Source organism: Bombina bombina, chromosome 4 (assembly GCF_027579735.1).
Source record: "Bombina bombina isolate aBomBom1 chromosome 4, aBomBom1.pri, whole genome shotgun sequence".
In the NCBI taxonomy this organism is placed as follows: Eukaryota; Metazoa; Chordata; class Amphibia; order Anura; family Bombinatoridae; genus Bombina; species Bombina bombina.
In genome coordinates, this window is record NC_069502.1 from 195,181,938 (window position 1) to 195,203,107 (window position 21,170).

Here is a 21,170-nt window from a genome sequence, read left to right on the forward strand (position 1 = left end):
TCTACCCCACTACTCAAAGCTTGCTCTTTATGTCACTCGATGCCAAAGACTTAGGAAGATTGTCTACAATAATGCTACTCTAACAATGGCAATCTGGCACACGATTTTCAAGACACCCGATGATAGACTATACCCCAAGCTTGTGGCAAAGTTGTGGAGGACAGGCATGGGTTAGAGCCGCTGTGCTACGTGTTTGGTGACAGCATGGCTGGATGTGAGAGAACTTTGTAATTTTCCTCTTTCTGGACAATTTGATAAAAATATATTATACATATTTATTTACTGTGTGGACGCTGTTTATTACATCTCATATAATAGAGACTGCATTAATTACACAGGGCGGTTAAATATGGTTTTATAGTTGCTAACAAGTTGAATAGTAATCTCCTCCCCTTATATCAGATTGAATGTCTTTACCCTCATATTGTTATAAATTAGCATATGCTATGTGACAGTATTGCAGCCATAATTGTATTGTCTAAGATAGGTAAGGTATGTCAGGAACTGAAGCTGTTTTACTTATTTACTGTACGTAGTGATTGTTTGACGCAAATGCATATATAGTATTTTAAGCATGTATTATATGACTGAGATGATATTTATCACACAAACCAGGATAGTAGATTGTGCTGAGGGTTGGAGAGGTTACAAAGTCATTATGTACTATGTGTTGCATTTTATTCATAGCCCCATCTGGTCTAGCAGTGCTCCCACTCTGATTTCCTACGTTTAGTAATTATACGCTCAGCTATGTTTTAAGTTCTATATTTGACAATCCAGCTAATTGGTCTTAAAGTTATCTATATCTTTGAGTGTAACAGTTGCCAGTTATAATAGTAAAAATAGAAAGCACGGTGTGTTTCTAACTCGAGATCCAAAAGTGATCTCCTTAGTTGTAATCAACCTCCACTAGTTTGTTATATTTAGTGTGAAGGTCAAAGAGTGGCCTCTCTGATCATTATAGAGGTGATTAGAGTACTTGGCATACTAACTGCATAATATGTTCTTTTCTTTTTCTCTCTTAACTAGGAATACATATTGTCAATTATAATGTTATGTCACATGCTGCTGTATTCCATTACTGTTAACATGCTACCCTATTTAGTATTGTATGTATGCCTTTTATCAAACCTTAAATAAAAAAAATAAAAAAAAAAAAATAACTACAATTACCTAAAATTAAATACAATTAAATAAACTAAACTATAGTACAAAAAAACAAACACTAAATTACAGAAAATAAAAAAAAAATTACAAGAACTTTAAACTAATTACACCTAATCTAAGCCCCCTAATAAAATAAAAAAGCCCCTCAAAATAATAAAATGCCCTACCCTATACTAAATTACAAAGTAATCGGCTCTTTTACCAGCCCTTAAAAGGGCTTTTTGCAGGGCATTGCCCCAAAGTAATCAGCTCTTTTACCTGTAAAAAAAAATACAACCCCCCCAACATTACAACCCACCACCCACACACCCCTACTCTAAAACCCACCCAACCCCCCCTTAAAAAAACCTAACACTAACCCCCTGAAGATCACCCTACCTTGAGCTGTGTTCACCCAGCCGGGCCGAATTCTTCATCCATGTGGGGCAGAAGAGGTCCTCCATCCGGCCAAAGTCTTCATCCTAGCGGCGTCTTCTATCTTCAATCATCCGGAGTGGAGCCATCTTCCATCCAGCCGACGCGGAGCCTTCTTCTTCCAACATCGTCCTAACACCGAATGCCTGGTCCTTTAAATTACATCATCCAAGATGGCGTCCCTCGAATTACGATTGGCTGATAGGATTCTATCAGCCAATCGGAATTAAGGTAGGAAAAATCTGATTGGTTGATGTTGGGGGTTAAACAATTTATTTAGTTGCAGCTGGGTACGGGATCGGCAGGATAGGGGTTAATAACTTTATGTAGATGGCGGCAGTATAGAGGATGGCAGATTAGGGGTTAATAGGTATAATTTAGGGGGTAATAACTTTATTTATGTGCGGGGGGCTCTGGGAGCGGTGGTTTAGGGGGTAATAACTTTATTTAGGTGTGGGCGGCTCTAGGAGCGGCGGTTTAGGGGGTAAAACTGTATAGTATAGTGTGGGTGCTTAGTGACAGGGTAGCAAGAAAGCTGCGAAGAAGCCGATGAGCAGCGAGATCGATGACTGTTAGTTAACAGCAGTCCGCTGCTCATCGCTCCGTACTTGGTGCGCGGCTTCTTGACAGCTTTCTTGATAACTTTGGCGAACGTATTCAGGTCCGCGGCAGCAATGGTGGGTGAGCTTAGGCGAGCGTATTGGGCCGGCGAATGCAGGTAAGTAGACGGCTTGATACATAGAGGCCAAGGAATGGAAAGCAGACTGGGGTGGAAGGATTAAAGGTTCCTGCTCCCTAGAAAGTTTTTTTTTTTTTGCGTGTTTCATATATATATATATATATATATACAGTATCTCACAAAAGTGAGTACACCCCTCACATTTTTGAAAATATTTTATTATATCTTTTCATGTGATAACACTGAAGAAATTACACGTTTGTACAATGTAAAGTAGTGAGTGTGCAGCCTGTAAAACAGTGTAAATTTGCTGTCCCCTCAAAATAGCTCACACAGTCATTAATGTCTAAACCGTTGGCAACAAAAGTGAGTACACCCCTAAGTGGAAATGTCCAAATTGGGCCGAATTAGCCATTTTCCCTCCCGGTGTCATGTGATTTGTTAGTGTTACAAGGTCTCAGGTGTGAATAGGGAGCAGGTGTGTTAAATTTGGTGTTATCGCTCTCACACTCTCTCATACTGGTCACTGAAAGTTCAACATGGTACCTCATTGCAAAGAAATTTCTGAGGATCTGAAAAAAAGAATTGTTGCTCTACATAAAGATGGCCTATGCTATAAGAAGATTGCCAAGACCTGAATCTTAGCTGCAGCACGGTGAGTAAGACTATACAGCGGTTTCACAGGACAGGTTCCACCCAGAACAGGCCTCGCCATGGTCGACCAAAGGAGTTGAGTGCAGGTGATCAGTGTCAAATTCAGAGGTTGTCTTTAGGAAATAGACATATGAGTGCTACCAGCATTGCTGCAGAGGTTGAAGGGGTGGGGGGGGGGTCAGCCTGTCAGTGATCAAACAATATGCCGGACACTGCATCACGTTGGTCTGCATGGCTGTCATCCCAGAAGGAAGCCTCTTCTAAATATAATGCACAAGAAAGCCCGCAAACAGTTTGCTGAAGACAAGCAGACTAAGGAGATGGATTTTCTGGAACCATGTCCTGTAGTCCGATGAGACCAAGATAAACTTATTTGATTCAGATGATGTCAAGCGTGTGTCGCAGCAACCAGGTCAGGAGTACAAAGACAAGTGTGTCTTGTTTACAGTCAAGAATGGTGGTGGGAGTGTCATGGTCTGGGCCTGCATGAGTACTGCCAGCACTGGAGAGCTACAGTTCATTGAGGAAACCATGAATGACAACATGTACTGTGACATACTGAAGCAGAGCACGATCCCCTCCCTCCGGAGACTGGGCCGCAGGGGATTATTCAAACATGATAACGACCCCAAACACACCTCCAAGATGACCACTGCCTTGCTAAAGAAGCTGAGGGTAAAGGTGATGGACTGGCCAAGCATGTCTCCAGGCCTAAACTCTATTGAGCATCTGTTGGGCATCCTCAAATGGAAGGTGGGGGAGCGCAAGGTCTCTAACATTCACCAGCTCTGTGATGTCATCATGAAGGAGTGGAAGAGGACTCCAGTGACAACCTGTGGAGCTCTGGAGAACTCTATGCCCAAGAAGGTTAAGGCAGTGCTGGTAAATAATGGTGGCCAAAAAAAAAAAAAAGACACTTCGGGCCCAATTTGGACATTTCCACTTAGGGGTGTACTCACTTTTGTTGCCAACGGTTTAGACATTAATGGCTGTGTGTTGAGTTATTTTGAGGGGACAGCAAATTCACACTGTTATACAGTCTGTACACTCACTTCTTTATATTGTAGCAAAGTGTAATTTCTTTAGAGTTGTCACATAAAAAGATATAATAAAATATTTACAAAAATGTGAGGGGTGTACTCACTTTTGTGAGATACTGTATATATAAACGTATATATATATATATATATATATATATATATATATATATATATATATATATATATATATATATACAGGGAGTGCAGAATTATTAGGCAAGTTGTATTTTTGAGGATTAATTTTATTATTGAACAACAACCATGTTCTCAATGAACCCAAAAAACTCATTAATATCAAAGCTGAATAGTTTTGGAAGTAGTTTTTAGTTTGTTTTTAGTTATAGCTATTTTAGGGGGATATCTGTGTGTGCAGGTGACTATTACTGTGCATAATTATTAGGCAACTTAACAAAAAACAAATATATACCCATTTCAATTATTTATTTTTACCAGTGAAACCAATATAACATCTCAACATTCACAAATATACATTTCTGACATTCAAAAACAAAACAAAAACAAATCAGTGACCAATATAGCCACATTTCTTTGCAAGGACACTCAAAAGCCTGCCATCCATGGATTCTGTCAGTGTTTTGATCTGTTCACCATCAACATTGCGTGCAGTAGCAACCACAGCCTCCCAGACACTGTTCAGAGAGGTGTACTGTTTTCCCTCCTTGTAAATCTCACATTTGATGGTGGACCACAGGTTCTCAATGGGGTTCAGATCAGGTGAACAAGGAGGCCATGTCATTAGATTTTCTTCTTTTATACCCTTTCTTGCCAGCCACGCTGTGGAGTACTTGGACGCGTGTGATGGAGCATTGTCCTGCATGAAAATCATGTTTTTCTTGAAGGATGCAGACTTCTTCCTGTACCACTGCTTGAAGAAGGTGTCTTCCAGAAACTGGCAGTAGGACTGGGAGTTGAGCTTGACTCCATCCTCAACCCGAAAAGGCCCCACAAGCTCATCTTTGATGATACCAGCCCAAACCAGTACTCCACCTCCACCTTGCTGGCGTCTGAGTTGGACTGGAGCTCTCTGCCCTTTACCAATCCAGCCACGGGCCCATCCATCTGGCCCATTAAGACTCACTGTCATTTCATCAGTCCATAAAACCTTAGAAAAATCAGTCTTGAGATATTTCTTGGCCCAGTCTTGACGCTTCAGCTTGTGTGTCTTGTTCAGTGGTGGTCGTCTTTCAGCCTTTCTTACCTTGGCCATGTCTCTGAGTATTGCACACCTTGTGCTTTTGGGCACTCCAGTGATGTTGCAGCTCTGAAATATGGCCAAACTGGTGGCAAGGGGCATCTTGGCAGCTGCACGCTTGACTTTTCTCAGTTCATGGGCAGTTATTTTGCGCCTTGGTTTTTCCACATGCTTCTTGCGACCCTGTTGACTATTTTGAATGAAACGCTTGATTGTTCGATGATCACGCTTCAGAAGCTTTGCAATTTTAAGAGTGCTGCATCCCTCTGCAAGATATCTCACTATTTTTGACTTTTCTGATCCTGTCAAGTCCTTCTTTTGACCCATTTTGCCAAAGGAAAGGAAGTTGCCTAATAATTATGCACACCTGATATAGGGTGTTGATATCATTAGACCACACCCCTTCTCATTACAGAGATGCACATCACCTAATATGCTTAATTGGTAGTAGGCTTTCGAGCCTATACTGCTTGGAGTAAGACAACATGCATAAAGAGGATGATGTGGTCAAAATACTCATTTGCCTAATAATTCTGCACTCCTTGTACAGTATATATATATATAATGTATTTATCTTTACAGGCACTTCTGAATGTTTAATTAAGTAGACCTTATTATCAATGAAAGAATTTGAACAATTTCCCATCTCTAATTTTGCCTCTTTGTTTGGGATCTTTTTTAAGGGGAAAACTCACTAAGACAATCTTGTTCAAATGTACACAAATGTTTTAAAAATTATGTAGCCATGACTTGCATCTTGATTTTGTCAAATGTAGAGTTGCCCAGATAAAGGTAGTAACACCCCTATAAAATACATGGGAGCTCTTATAAGTAATTAAATCAGAGAGCAACAAAAGTAACTTCATGGCAAGCATACATAGTACTGTATATTTCAATATATTTGGGTAGAATTTGGTTACTCAGGAAAGTTGACTACAGTGAGTGTGTTCTCATCTCAGGAATTCAACAGGATGAAAGTTTCATTGATGGGACCTCTAGTCTTATAGTGATCTTGCCTCCAAATTCAAGCCCTTTGCTGAAACCAATGACATCAAAGGGTTAATGTACATTTTATGTCTATATAATACAAAGTTCTACCATTAATGTAATATTGTATTAATAAAGCAAATGGACCATACCTATTTTTGTTATAATTTATATATAAAGCAGTGTTAATTTCGTTGACAAAAATATTTTCGTCAAAGTTTTCGCCAGCGCATGTTTTTAGTGACGAAAAGTTAACAAAAATGAAGTTATCATTAAGTCAATTGATGAAAAATATGACCAAAATCAATTCCAATTTTTGTCATGGAACGAAACTGAAACAAAAATGTGAGGGTCTGAGGGAGGGAGGGACGTCACCTGAACTTCCGCTTAGTTTCTAGTTTCCTCTGAGCTCCACCTGTCTGTTAGAGTGAGACGCACTTATGGGAAAGAGAGTGAGAGACGCAGCCACAGGATCCCTCTGTCTGCCTGACAGTTGGGAGTTGGACTTCTGGAACAACGCCCTGCAGTGCAAACCCCAGAAGAGGAAGTTGGAATTGGAACTCCTCCATGTCTGGAGAGTGGAATTTGGATGTGACATGGTGAGTGACTGGTATTTTTTCCCTTGAGATATTTCTTGGCCCAGTCTTGATGCTTCAGCTTGTGTGTCTTGTTCAGTGGTGGTCGTCTTTCAGCCTTTCTTACCTTGGCCATGTCTCTGAGTATTGCACACCTTGTGCTTTTGGGCACTCCAGTGATGTTGCAGCTCTGAAATATGGCCAAACTGGTGGCAAGGGGCATCTTGGCAGCTGCACGCTTGACTTTTCTCAGTTCATGGGCAGTTATTTTGCGCCTTGGTTTTTCCACACGCTTCTTGCGACCCTGTTGACTATTTTGAATGAAACGCTTGATTGTTCGATGATCACGCTTCAGAAGCTTTGCAATTTTAAGAGTGCTGCATCCCTCTGCAAGATATCTCACTATTTTTGACTTTTCTGATCCTGTCAAGTCCTTCTTTTGACCCATTTTGCCAAAGGAAAGGAAGTTGCCTAATAATTATGCACACCTGATATAGGGTGTTGATATCATTAGACCACACCCCTTCTCATTACAGAGATGCACATCACCTAATATGCTTAATTGGTAGTAGGCTTTCGAGCCTATACTGCTTGGAGTAAGACAACATGCATAAAGAGGATGATGTGGTCAAAATACTCATTTGCCTAATAATTCTGCACTCCTTGTACAGTATATATATATATATATATATAATGTATTTATCTTTACAGGCACTTCTGAATGTTTAATTAAGTAGACCTTATTATCAATGAAAGAATTTGAACAATTTCCCATCTCTAATTTTGCCTCTTTGTTTGGGATCTTTTTTAAGGGGAAAACTCACTAAGACAATCTTGTTCAAATGTACACAAATGTTTTAAAAATTATGTAGCCATGACTTGCATCTTGATTTTGTCAAATGTAGAGTTGCCCAGATAAAGGTAGTAACACCCCTATAAAATACATGGGAGCTCTTATAAGTAATTAAATCAGAGAGCAACAAAAGTAACTTCATGGCAAGCATACATAGTACTGTATATTTCAATATATTTGGGTAGAATTTGGTTACTCAGGAAAGTTGACTACAGTGAGTGTGTTCTCATCTCAGGAATTCAACAGGATGAAAGTTTCATTGATGGGACCTCTAGTCTTATAGTGATCTTGCCTCCAAATTCAAGCCCTTTGCTGAAACCAATGACATCAAAGGGTTAATGTACATTTTATGTCTATATAATACAAAGTTCTACCATTAATGTAATATTGTATTAATAAAGCAAATGGACCATACCTATTTTTGTTATAATTTATATATAAAGCAGTGTTAATTTCGTTGACGAAAATATTTTCGTCAAAGTTTTCGCCAGCGCATGTTTTTAGTGACGAAAAGTTAACAAAAATGAAGTTATCATTAAGTCAATTGATGAAAAATATGACCAAAATCAATTCCAATTTTTGTTATGGAACGAAACTGAAACAAAAATGTGAGGGTCTGAGGGAGGGAGGGACGTCACCTGAACTTCCGCTTAGTTTCTAGTTTCCTCTGAGCTCCACCTGTCTGTTAGAGTGAGACGCACTTATGGGAAAGAGAGTGAGAGACGCAGCCACAGGATCCCTCTGTCTGCCTGACAGTTGGGAGTTGGACTTCTGGAACAACGCCCTGCAGTGCAAACCCCAGAAGAGGAAGTTGGAAATGGAACTCCTCCATGTCTGGAGAGTGGAATTTGGATGTGACATGGTGAGTGACTGGTATTTTTTCCCTCTGAGTCCCAACAGCAGTACTGGTTAGCACTTAGCACTGATTTATTTCATGACCAAGCAACAGCCACAACTAGAATTTGTTGTTTGACTAATAATATTGACTACTACATTTTTAGTTGCAAAAGAAAAGTATTAAGATCTCGGTTCACGTTGCCACATGGTTATGCCGCAATGCACTAGTGCACTGCAAATGCATCCTCCTACCCTACTCTTAGGTGGTGTCACATGGTGTCAGCCTCCTGTTGATTGTGACTAGTGACTGAGTTAACTTGTACTACTAGTAATATCTTTCTTTTTGGGTAACACCAGTCACCAACAGGTAGCAACATACACTGCTGCATAAACTGTACAGAAACAGAAATGTTAGTGTCTGGGAGAAAGAGAAGATCTATGGATACATTTTACATTTGATGCTAAGGAGAACAAGACCCTTTGCAAACCATGGGGATTGACAATCACTGGTACAAATACAACAAACTTGAAGCGTCATTTGCAGATAAGTCATCCCGAAATTCATACAAATGTATGCATTGCACAGTCACACTTAAATGTTTTTTTAAGCTAAAGTTATTTAGTCAGGTAGCCCAAAGTTGGTGTTTTCACTAAACTTAAAGGGACATAAAACAGGTTGGTTGGTTGAGATCTGTGCATATACTAAAATGGCTAATTATTAAAAAAACTGTTTGCATAAACAAATTGTTTAAAAATTGATGTTTCAACTCAAGTATTTTTATTTATAATTTTCAAAAATAAGCAAAATGAATTACATTATAGCTAAGCTGCCCCCTGGCCTGGAGCAGCCAACTTCACCGCCCCCTTATCAGTGTTTTACAGTCACAGGCATTGTAGTTCACACAGCTTCAGTTCTAGGCATGCTCCAGTAGTCCAGTAGAATAGATATTATGGATAATCCCTATGCATTTTGGAATTCTACAAAAAAAAAAACCCACACAATATATATAGAAGGAAATGTGTGGGCTGTGGGGGGAGTTAGAACTTTACAATTCAGAAACTAAAAAGAAAGGGTTAATAGCGACTGGGGAGGCAATGCAGTATAAAATTGCAGGTAAAGTAATTAAAATACATATTATTAATTATATTTTGTCTCTATCCCACTTGTTTTATTTCCCAATACAAGCCTAAAGAAACGAATGCTGTCCTGTATTGATTAGATAACTAACCCTTTGAGATATATGGTGGAACTGGGAGGAAGCAAAGGACATAAATGTAGCATATAGAGAGAGAGAAAACTGGAACTTGGCGCTGTGGATGGGTGACCGTCCGTGAGAGAAAGAAAAATCAGAATAATTTGATTTCTTTTCCCCCCACAGATACAGAAAACATCCAATGATGGGCTAAGTCAAGCCAGTGAACCACAGCAAAATATTTACATAGCTCTTTTGTAAGTGCTTCAAAATACAAAATTGACTCTAAGGAACAACAGGCCAGGGAGGATGCCATAGCAAAATGGATTGGGCGCACTGGATTACTAGTCAGAATGATTGAAGATGAGGACTTTGTTAACATGATGGTGACCATAAATAGGAGACTGAGTGTTCCAAAGAAAACTAAAATAAATAATCTGATTGACAAACATTATGAAGATGAAAAACAAAAATTCAAAAAGAGACTAGCTGCTGCCCTGAGAGTATCTATTTGCGCTGATTTGTGGACAAAAAAGGACTAACAGCTTCATTCCTTTGAATAAGTGCATGCTACTTTTGTGTTGACCAAAATAAAGCTGAGCACATATTGTTGGCCCTTGAACAAGTAGCACACCCACACACTGCACAGTCAATCAAATCATGTGTGGACAAATACTTGCAAGAGTGGGACATACTAAAGAGGAAGATCCTTACAGTGATAACAGACAATGGGAGTAATATGGTGGCAGCATTTAAACACACCACAGCCGCAGCAGAAGAACCACCCAGATTTAGTGAGGAAGACTCCCCCATAACGGAAAGTGACTCTGAGTCTGAAATTGATGATTTGCGGTGAGCCATTTTTTAATTAGTTTTTCAATCTTTTTCATGATGACATTTAATTTTAACATGGATATGAGATTGATGTTGGGGCGGGGGTGGGCTGTCTGCTCTACTCTGTATCTTTTTTTTTTTTCCGTTTCCACTTTGTAATCTTGTGTAAAATATTCCCATCATTAAGATATTGAGGGTTACAACAACTGAATGGAAAGCTTTTTTATACTTTAAGCTTATTTGGCTGTGCTCTGTCCTCTTGTTAGGTACCAACAGATCGACATGGACCAGACACCGTGTGTGGGGCATACCTTACAACTTTTGGTCCACATGGTGCAGAAGGAGGCAAGTGTTAAGAGAATCCTTGATAAAGCAAGGTCAGTAGTGAAACTCTCCTGCTAGTCTTCCGTTGCAACACAGAAGATATTGGAGCAGTGTGGCCTTATTGTTTTGAATGACTGCCCCACACGCTGGTCAAGTACATTCAACATGATCGCACGACTCATCAAAGTGAAAGACTTGGTCTGCCAAATCACAAACAACATTGGATGGGACAGCTTTCTCCCTAGTGAATGGCAAAAGCTCACATCATTGCATGATCTACTGCTGCCATTTGCAGAACATACTAAAACCCTCCAGAGTGACACCATGTCCCTGGCTGTCCCTGCCCTCTTTGATCTGCTCAGTCACCTTGATGACTTTAAACAGAACACTAGCTACCAAGACCTTGCCACAATTGCACAGAAAATGAAAGGGAATGTGAACCAGCGGTTTGCTTCATTCTTAGATACAACAGATGAAAGGTTCTCCCCACTTGCAGCTGTTGCTTGTTATGTAAACCCTACTGTCTGTGAAACCCTTGTTGATGTGACTGATGATAATATTCAGGAACTGCCTAAACAGGCAGAGGAGTATGTGATAAGAAAATCCACATTGCCCAACACGCAAGATGAGGATCTGTCTGAAGAAGATGATGCACTTGCAGAAGAGGAGAATATTGAGAAATCAAAGGAAGAAGCCCCATCATCCACATCAAAGCACCGACTCTTTCGGTTTCTCTCAAAATGCAGCAGCCGCAGAAGACCCAGGTAGAGGAACTCCCCAAACAGCATAGAGCAGCAGATCAGAAAATATAGGGAGGAAGATCTTTTGCAACAAACCATCACTGATGAACACTGGAACAGATTTTTGGCTGTCAAAGAATGATACTTTTTATCACCAGTTAAAACCTTTTTGCATTAGACCTGTTGGCTATGCCAGCTTCTCAAGCCTTTTCATAGAGAATATTCAGTGTCACAGGGGACCTCTCTCTCTCTCTCTCTCTCTCGAGAGAGAGAGAGAGAGAGAGAGAGAGAGAGAGAGAGAGAGAGAGAGAGAGAGGCTGGCGGAATAGAGCAAGGGTCATATTGGCACAAAGTGCTTTCCTTAAAATGAATCAAAACAAATAGAAATGTTTTTTATTCTCCAGTTACTTATAACATGTTAAGCATTGTTGCGTACCAGTATACTTGTGGGTGAGTGTTGTGCTTCACTCACTACTTATTGCTATAGGAATAATCAATAATTCAACAGTTCTAATTGTCAAATACATTCATAGAAATAATGAATAGGCTAGTGCTACAATGCCATTAGTGAGTGTGGATTCTGTGGAACTATAACAACCACCACCAATTAATCAACTCCCCTCTCTGTCTCTCTCTTAGCATTGATAATAGAGTTAAATATATTACACTAAAGAAAAAGAAAAATAGACCAGTAAGTTTAGTTACAGTAACTTTCAATTAGATACATATTGTTGCTATGAATGAATGATGTCATGTCACTGAATCTAGCAGTGAATAGTATTCACTCCTGACAGCACTTCCTAAACCTATACACACTCAGACAGATTTATAATTAGGCAGAGTAGGCACATGTCATTTTTCTTATGTCAGGCCCAGGTTCTGCTCCTAGGGGCGTCGGCAGCAGGACCTCAGCGTAAGGGTGCCCTACCTTACACATGTCCACAATGTGGTGCCAGAAATGTAAATCCGCTAGAGCCCTAGTAGCTAGCTATAGGTGCTCACTTGCTGTCAAATTTAGCACTGAATGAATAGTATTCTCTGCTGTATTGACAGCACTTCCTATAGCAACAATATGCATCTCATTGTAAGTCAATGCTGTGTCCTTAGTGTGATACATATTTACCTCTACTGTCAATGCTTGCTGAGACAGAGAGAGGACTTATAAAAAGTGGTGATTGTTATAGTTCCACAGCTGTAGTATGGATGCTGGCATTATATTTGTAGCCTCTGCACTTTTTATTTGAATGTATCTGAGAATTAGAACTGTTGAAATTTGAAATAATAAACTGTGAAGATGTGAACAGTCCAGTCAGTTAGTAACTGATTCTTATTATAGAAATAAGCATTACCCCTCGAGTATTGGTTAATTACTTTAGTAGTTATGCTGTCTGTGTCTTTGTTGCTGCCTTGTAGCACTAGCTGGCTGCAGAATTGTTTTGTTGTGTAATGTTATTGTTAACAAGTTACTTGAACTCTTAAAAGGTTTTATATTCCTGGTAATAAGATGTGCAATCAATGGCATTACGGTACAGTTGCACTTCTGTTTGTCAAAATTCAAAAAACAATATTCTTGTTTGTTTAACAGTACACAACAAAACAATTCTGCGGCCAGTGAGTGCTACAAGGCAGCAGCAAAAAAGCACAGCAAAATAAAAGCAAGTTTCATAATGAAACTTGCTTTTATTTTGCTGTCTCCCTGTCTGTGGCGTGCCTTTGCTGCTGCCTTGTAGCACTAGCTGGCTGCAAAATTGCTTTGTTGTGTACTGTGTTCAAGTTACTTGAATTGTTAAGGTTTTAAATTCAGGTAATAATATGTGCAATGGCATTACAGTACAGTTGCGCTTCTGTTTGTTAAAATTCAAAAAGCAATATTCTTGTTTACTTACTTTTATTTATAAAGACGTTACCACAATGGCTAAATCTGTGTCAGTGTCTTCTTTGCATGTTCAAACCTTAATACCAATACCATAAATAATATGTTATTAGATTTTTAATCCAGGAGTATATATAAATATAATGAGTTTGGATTGGAAATTCTAGATAAATGCTTAAATAATGCACAATTTAACCCATTAGATTTTAGTTTTAGTCGAATTTTAGTCGACTAAAATTCGACTAAAACTAAAACAATTCAGATGACTAAAATGCGACTAAAACGGCATTTTAGTCAAAAGACTATGACTAAAACTAAATCAAAATTTGATGCCAAAATTAACATTGATATAAAGAAACTACAGTTTATTGAGCACATAAAAAGTGGATGTTTAGATAAATAAATGACCTTGTGAGTTCTAACAATATTGTTTTATATTTTCAGTTGAGAAACAGAGAGATATAAAGATATCGAAGGCCAATAATAAAAAAAAATATTCCTGAACAGTATTCTAGAGTTTATATAACAGCAAACATAAAAAATGATCTTGTACCAATTCATTACATACTAAATAATATATTTTATTTAACAAAACCATGTTCTATTTACAAATACCAGCCATGGAATTCCCTTCAGCTCCCCCAAGTCATTATAAGGAGGAAAACTCTGATGCTGGGAAATACCTTATTAAGTATTAACTCACCCCTAAGGTATATTAAAAAATCATTGCATGTTATCACTTTTGTACGCTTAGAGCACTTGATTTTTTTAAGCACCATGTACTGCATGAGATGTGTAATTATAGCATAAAACTAGTGATTTATTTATAGTTTATTTTTTGATTAAAACTAAATTCGGCATGGGTTATCCCATTCTAACCTTTATTTTAGTCTTCCACTTCATGTATTTTAATGAATAGAGCATTTTAATTAGAGTTAAATATTTTTTCATGATGCCTCTAATGACCAAATCTCTGAGATTTAAATCCATACCTGCTTATTCATCTTGCATTTACATATGAGAAATATTTGTATTTTAGTTTTCAATTAAAATATATAGATTAGTGGGAGGGGGTTAAGCAGAGTTTTTTTTATTAATCATATGATGAGTTTTTAATTTTTTATTTTTACAATCTCTATTTCATAGCAAGATATTCCAGAATCACTACCCAGAATGCGGAAAAAACATAATTTATTCTTACCTGATAAATGTATTTCTTTCTTGACACAGTGAGTCCACAGATCATCTTAATTACTGTTGGGAATATCACTCCTGACCAGCAGGAGGATTCAAAGAGCACCACAGCAAAAGCTGTTAAAGACCACTCCCCCTACCCACAATCCCCAGTCATTTGACCAAAGGGAAAGGAGAAATGAAGTAATCTAAGGTGCAGAGGTGCCTGAAGTTTATAGAAAAGCAAACTGTCTGAAAAACAGGGTGGGTCGTGGACTCACCGTGTCAAGAAATAAATACATTTATCAGGTTAGAATAAATTATGTTTTCTTTCTAATGACACGGTGAGTCCATGGATCATCTTAATTACTGTTGGGAACCAATACCCAAGCTAGAGGATACGGATGATAAGGGAGGGACAAGACAGTTAACCTAAACAGAAGGCACCACTGCTTGAAGAACCTTTCTCCCAAAAGAAGCCTCTGCTGAAGCAAAAGTATCAAATTTGTAAAATGTAGAAAAAGTATGCAAAGATGACCAAGTCGCAGCCTTGCAAAGCTGATCTACAGAAGCTCCATTTTTGAAAGCCCAAGAAGATGAAACAGTCCTCGTGGAATGAGCTGTGATTCTCTCAGGAGGCTGCTTATCATATACCACCATATAGCAGTATCATATGCCATCATATGCCAAGCGAATAACACTCCTCAACCAACAAGAAAGAGAAGTAGCCATAGCTTTCTTACCCTTACGCTTCCCAGAAAAGACAACAAATAAAGAAGAAGACTGGCGAAAATCCTTAGTCACCTGCAAATAATATTTCAAAACACGAACCACATTCAGGTTGTGCAACAAACGCTCCTTTTGAGAAGAAGGAATAGGACACAAAGAAGGAACAACAATCTCTTGATTAATATTCTTATCAGAAACAACCTTGGGAAGAAAACCAAAGGCACTACGCAGAACTACCTTATCAGAGTGAAAAATAAGAAAAGGCAATTCATATTGTAAGGCTAAAAGCTCTGAAACTCTTCAAGCCGAAGAAAAAGCCACCAGAAACAAAACCTTACAAGATAACATCTTAATATCCAAAGAATGCATAGGTGCAAATGGAGCCTGTTGAAGGACTCTAAGAAAAAAATTAAGACTCTAAGGTGGAGTAGTAGACTTAAACACAGGCCAAATTCTAACCAAGGCCTGACAAAAAAATGAACATCTGGCACATTCGCCAGGCACTTGTGCAATAAAATAGATAAAGCATAAATTTGACCCTTCAGGGTACTAGCAGATAAACCTTTCTCCAAATCCTCCTGGAGAAAAGACAAAATCCTAGGAATCCTAACTCTATTTCACAAGTAGCCTTTGGATTCACACCAATACAAATATTTAAGCCAAATATTATAATAAATCTTCCTAGTCACAGGCTTTGGAGCCTGAATCATAGTCTCAATGACTGACTCAGAAAAACCACGCTTAGAAAGAATAAAGTGTTCAATCTCCAAGCAGTCAGCTTCAGAGAAACAATATTTGGATGAAGGAAGGGACCTGCAGAAGCAGGTCCTTCCTCAATGGAAGATGCCAAGGTGGAATTGAAGACATCTCCACCAGATCTGCAAAACAGATTCTGCAAGGCCATGCCGGAACAATGAGAATCACTGATGCCCTCTCTTGTTTGACCCGAGCAATGACCCGAGGAAGAAGAGCAAATGGAGGGAAAACATATGCCAGACTGAAAGTCCAAGGAACTGCCAGAGCATCTATCAGAACAGCCTGAGGATCCTTTGACCTCGACCCGTACCTCGGGAGCTTGGCATTCTGATGAGATGCCATAAGATCCAACTCCGGCTGCCCCCAACTGAGAATCAAGCTTGAAAATATCTCTGGATGAAGTTCCCACTCCCCCAGATGAAAAGTCTGTCTGCTCAGAAAATCCACTTCCCAATTATCCACCCCTGGAATGTGGATATCAGACAGACAACAGTTGTGAATCTCCACCCACTGAATAATCTTGGCTACCTCTGTCATGGCCAAGGAACTCTGAGTTCCTCCATGATGATTGATGTAAGCCACTGACGTTATTTTGTCCGACGGAAACCTGATAAACTGGGTTGAAGCTAGCTGAGGCCAGGTTAGAAGAGCATTGAAAATTGCTCTCAGTTCAAAAACATTTATTGTAAGAACCGACTCCTCCTGAGTCCATAGACCCTGAGCTCTTAATGAACCCCATACAGCACCCTAGCCCAGCAAACTGGCATCTGTCGTTACAATCACCCACGCAGGTCTGCAAAAGCAAGTTCCCTGAGGGAGAAGATCCTGAGACAACCACCATGGAAGAGAATCACTGGACATCTGATCTAGAACAATCTTTAGAGATAGATTCACATAATCCCCATTCCACTGCCTGAGCAAGCATAACTGCAGAGGTCTGAGATGGAACCGAGCAAACAGAATGGTGTCCATGACTGAAACCATCAGACCAAAAACCTCCATGCACTGAGCCACTGACGGCCAAGGAAGGGAATGAAGAGCAAGACACATATTGAAAATCTTTGACTTTCTTGCTTCCATCAGAAAATTTTTAATCTCTAGAGAGTCAATAATGGTTCCCAAAAATACCACTCTTGTAGCCGGAATTAAGGAACTTTTTCTTAAATTCATGTTTCCAACAGTGGGAGTGCAGAAAAGACAACAACTCCATGTGGGGGTCTTCTAATTGAAAAGATGGAGCCTGAACTAGAATGTCGTCCATATAAGGAGCCATTGCAACACCCTTCAATTGAAGCATCGCCAACAGGACCTTTGAAAAAATTCTGGGAGCTGTTGCCAGACCAAAAGGAAGAGCTACAAACTGAAAATGTTTGTATAGAAATGCAAATCTTAGGAACCTGTGATGATCCCTCTGAATGGGAATATGCAGATAAGCATCCTTTAGATCCACGGTGGTCATGAACTGACCTTCCTGAACCAAAGGAAGAATAGAACGAATAGTTTCCATCTTGAAAGACGGAACCCTGAAAAACTTTTTTACACTCTTGAGATCTAAAATAGGTCTGAAAGTTCCCTCTTTTTTGGGAACGATGAAGAGATTGGAATAAAAACCCAGGCCCTGTTCCTGAACCGGAACAGGAACTATCACTCCCATGTCAGAAAGATTCTGAACACAACGTAAGAATGCCTCTCCTTTTATCTGGTTTACAGATAACCTGGAGAGAAGAAACCTGCGAGGAAAATTCTTGAACTCCAGTTTGTAACCCTGGGACACGATATCTACCACCCAGGGAACCTGAACATCTCGAACACAAGTTTAAGTGAAGAAAGAGAGTCTGCCCCCCCACAAGATCCATTCCCAGATCAGGGGCAGACCCCTCATGCTGATTTTGAGTCAGCAACAAGCTTCCTGGACTGCTTCCCCTTATTCCAAGACTGATTTGACTTCCAAGATGACTTGGACTGTTCCTGCTTGGAGGGAGAATAGGAAGATTTACCAGAGAAGTTACGAAAGGAATTAAAATTACTCTACCGACCCTTCGTGTTTATTTATTTTATCCTGAGGAAGAGAATGCCCCTTCCCTCTCGTAATATCAGAAATAATCTCAGCCAAACCTGGCCCAAACAAGGTCTTACTCTTGTAAGGAATAGACAAAAGCTTAGACTTAGAGGACACGTCCGCAGACCAGGATTTTAACCATAAAGCTCTGCAAACTAAAATGGCAAAAAAAGAAATTTTAGCTCCCAACTTGATGACCTGTAGAGAAGCATCTGCAATAAAGGAATTTGCCAACTTCAAAGCTTTGATTCTATCTTTAATTTCTTCAAGAGGAGTATCTTGCTGAATAGAATCAATGCATCAAACCAATATGCCGCCGCACTAGTAACCATAGCAATACATGTAGCCGATTGCCATTGATACCCCTGGTGAACATAAATCTGCTTAAGCAAAGCTCCCAACTTCTTATCCATAGGATCTTTAAAGGAACAGCTGTCCTTAAAGGAATAGAGGTCCTCTTGGTCAGAGTGAAAACTGCTCCCTCCACCTTAGGAACCATCTGCCAAGATTCCTTAATAGAATCAGCAATAGGAAGCATCTTCCTAAAAATTGGATAAGGGGAAAAAGGAATCCCAGGCTTCTCTCATTCTCGTGCAATAATATCTGAAACACGATCTGGTATAGGAAAAACTTCCACCGAGGAAGGGAACACAGGGCACTGCAGAAGATTGGAACGTATAAGGAGAAAGCTGCTAATAAGCCTGAACAGGAGACTCCTGAACAACATCTGCCCTAGACAATAAAGGCTCAGAATCAAAAAGTCTATCCTTGTAATGTAATGTTCTCTCAATACAAGAGGAAAAAAAAGGGATAGGAGGCTCAACATTAGTATTTGAACATAGAGACAAGCAACAGCTTGCAGGGCCTCTTGGTCCATCTTATTCCAAAGGAAAATTCAGACAGAAACTTAAATATAAACAGAGCAACAGCCCCACAAAAAAACAACAGGCAACCTCCACACCTCAGCAAGCTCTGCTGAGGTGCGTACTTGAACTCCTTGCTGCCGGAAACAAAGTCAGAAAATGATACGGACCCCCATACAGTGGCACCGGGGAGAACGCTGAACCACCTTTGAGGAGCTATGCAACAGAGCTGCAACGTCCAAGAACAACAGGAAACAGCTAAAAGGGCACCAAAAACGTCCTTGCTATCTAAGATAAGCCTGCCTATTGTGGGCGTGGCCTAACAAACCTCCTGATAGCCATTAATACACAAACAAAAACATGTACACCAAAGTGAAAACATAATAAACTGAGCCAAACATCCCCAGTGCCTGCAAAATTTCCATACAATAAACTGTTAACCTAGAAGGCTGATTGTATATTTAGACAGAATTAACTGTCAAAGTGCCAAATTCTCCTATATCAAAACAGGGAAAGAAATAGGCACTTACCTCAAAAATCTGTCCGGCAGCAGGACAGCTGACTTGGTATGAGAGGGGCTTCCTACCTCACATGGAACTGTGGAAAAAAGGCTGAGTAAACTTACTCAAACTTTCAACCAAAGGCAGCATGAAATTACTTGGGAGGCCTAGTGGGGATTATACCCCACAAGTTCCCAAATGCTTCAAACGCCACCACTTGCTCTACTGAAGATACTGACATGCATGGACTACGGCTAAACCCCAAAGAAAACCAGAGCAAACTTGCTCTGCTTAAAAAATAACAAACTCTTGATTGAAGAATCAGACACCTATCTTTACCCCTCCTTGCAACTAATACAAGCAAAGAGAATGACTAGGGATTGTGGGTAGGGGGAGTGGTATTTAAGAGATTTTGCTGTGGTGTTCTTTGCCTCCTCCTGCTGGTCAGGAGTGATATTCCCAACAGTAATTAAGATGATCCGTGGACTCACCGTGTCATTAGAAAGAAAAATGTTATTACATTATTATTATGTAAATTACAGTATATGTTAGTTTAAAACCCCAATATTATTTCAAATTTAATTAAAATAAAAAAAAAACAATGTTTATGTACCTATATTTTCTAATACAAAAATAGCCATTTTTATCAATTCTACAACTAATTTTATGCAGAAAATGGATAGGAATAAAATGTCTAACCAAAAAAGAAAAAAAAAGGCTAATTACAAAAGATGAACTCAGTAACAACAATTGTAACTGGACTACTGTTTTTGTTCCTTTTGGAAAGTTTTAAAATAACCCAGATAATAATAACCCAGATAATGATTTTACCTTTAGTAACAGTCAGTTCACATCCAAGTCTCACATTGCCTTAATGATATTCCCTTATTTATAATATATGTTTAAGCCCTGGATGTAAAACAAAAGGTCACTGGGGATTTTGTTGCACATAAAATAATTATTTTTGAAATGATGAAACATTAAGAAATTTGTCAAATACATCTTTATCTATGATCTTAAAATTATTGCATGTAAAATACAGTAGTATAATTAACTATTTTACTAAATACTGATTTAACACATTATTATTCCCTTTATTTTTTATTTTGTTTAAGGGGGTAAAATTATTTCTCATACTTCTTAGAAAAACAGATTTACATAGCAAAAAAATGTATTTATGTCAATAAAATAATCTATCATAGATCTATTTTAATAATCTATTTTTACACTCTACTATTTCTCCTGATTATTAGCATAGCATATTTATATATTTCCTTAAGAAAACAGTATGTGTGAAAGAAGCATTATCATATAATCAGTATTTAAATAACTATCGGACTCTCCATATGAAAGTTGAGAAATGCTCATTGAAATGATTGTAAAGGACTTAAGAATTAATGCCTTTTTGTGATGCTGGGATGTTTTCTGTATGTTTTTAATGCAATATATAAACAGTAAGTACTAACAGCACATTCCAACAGTAAGAAATCTGCTGCTTAAACGCACTCCATCTAGAAAGCAAGCCAAGGAAGATATCACATGCACTATCCATTAATACGTTTTCCCTGACAAAGAGGGTACTTCTAAAATAAAACATTCTAAGACTGGTACATGTGTTACTGGTGAAGATATTTTATTATCTACAGGTGTGCATTTGTGTTTATATGTATAATTACAGATTTAATCTATATTTTGGTTAATGGTTAT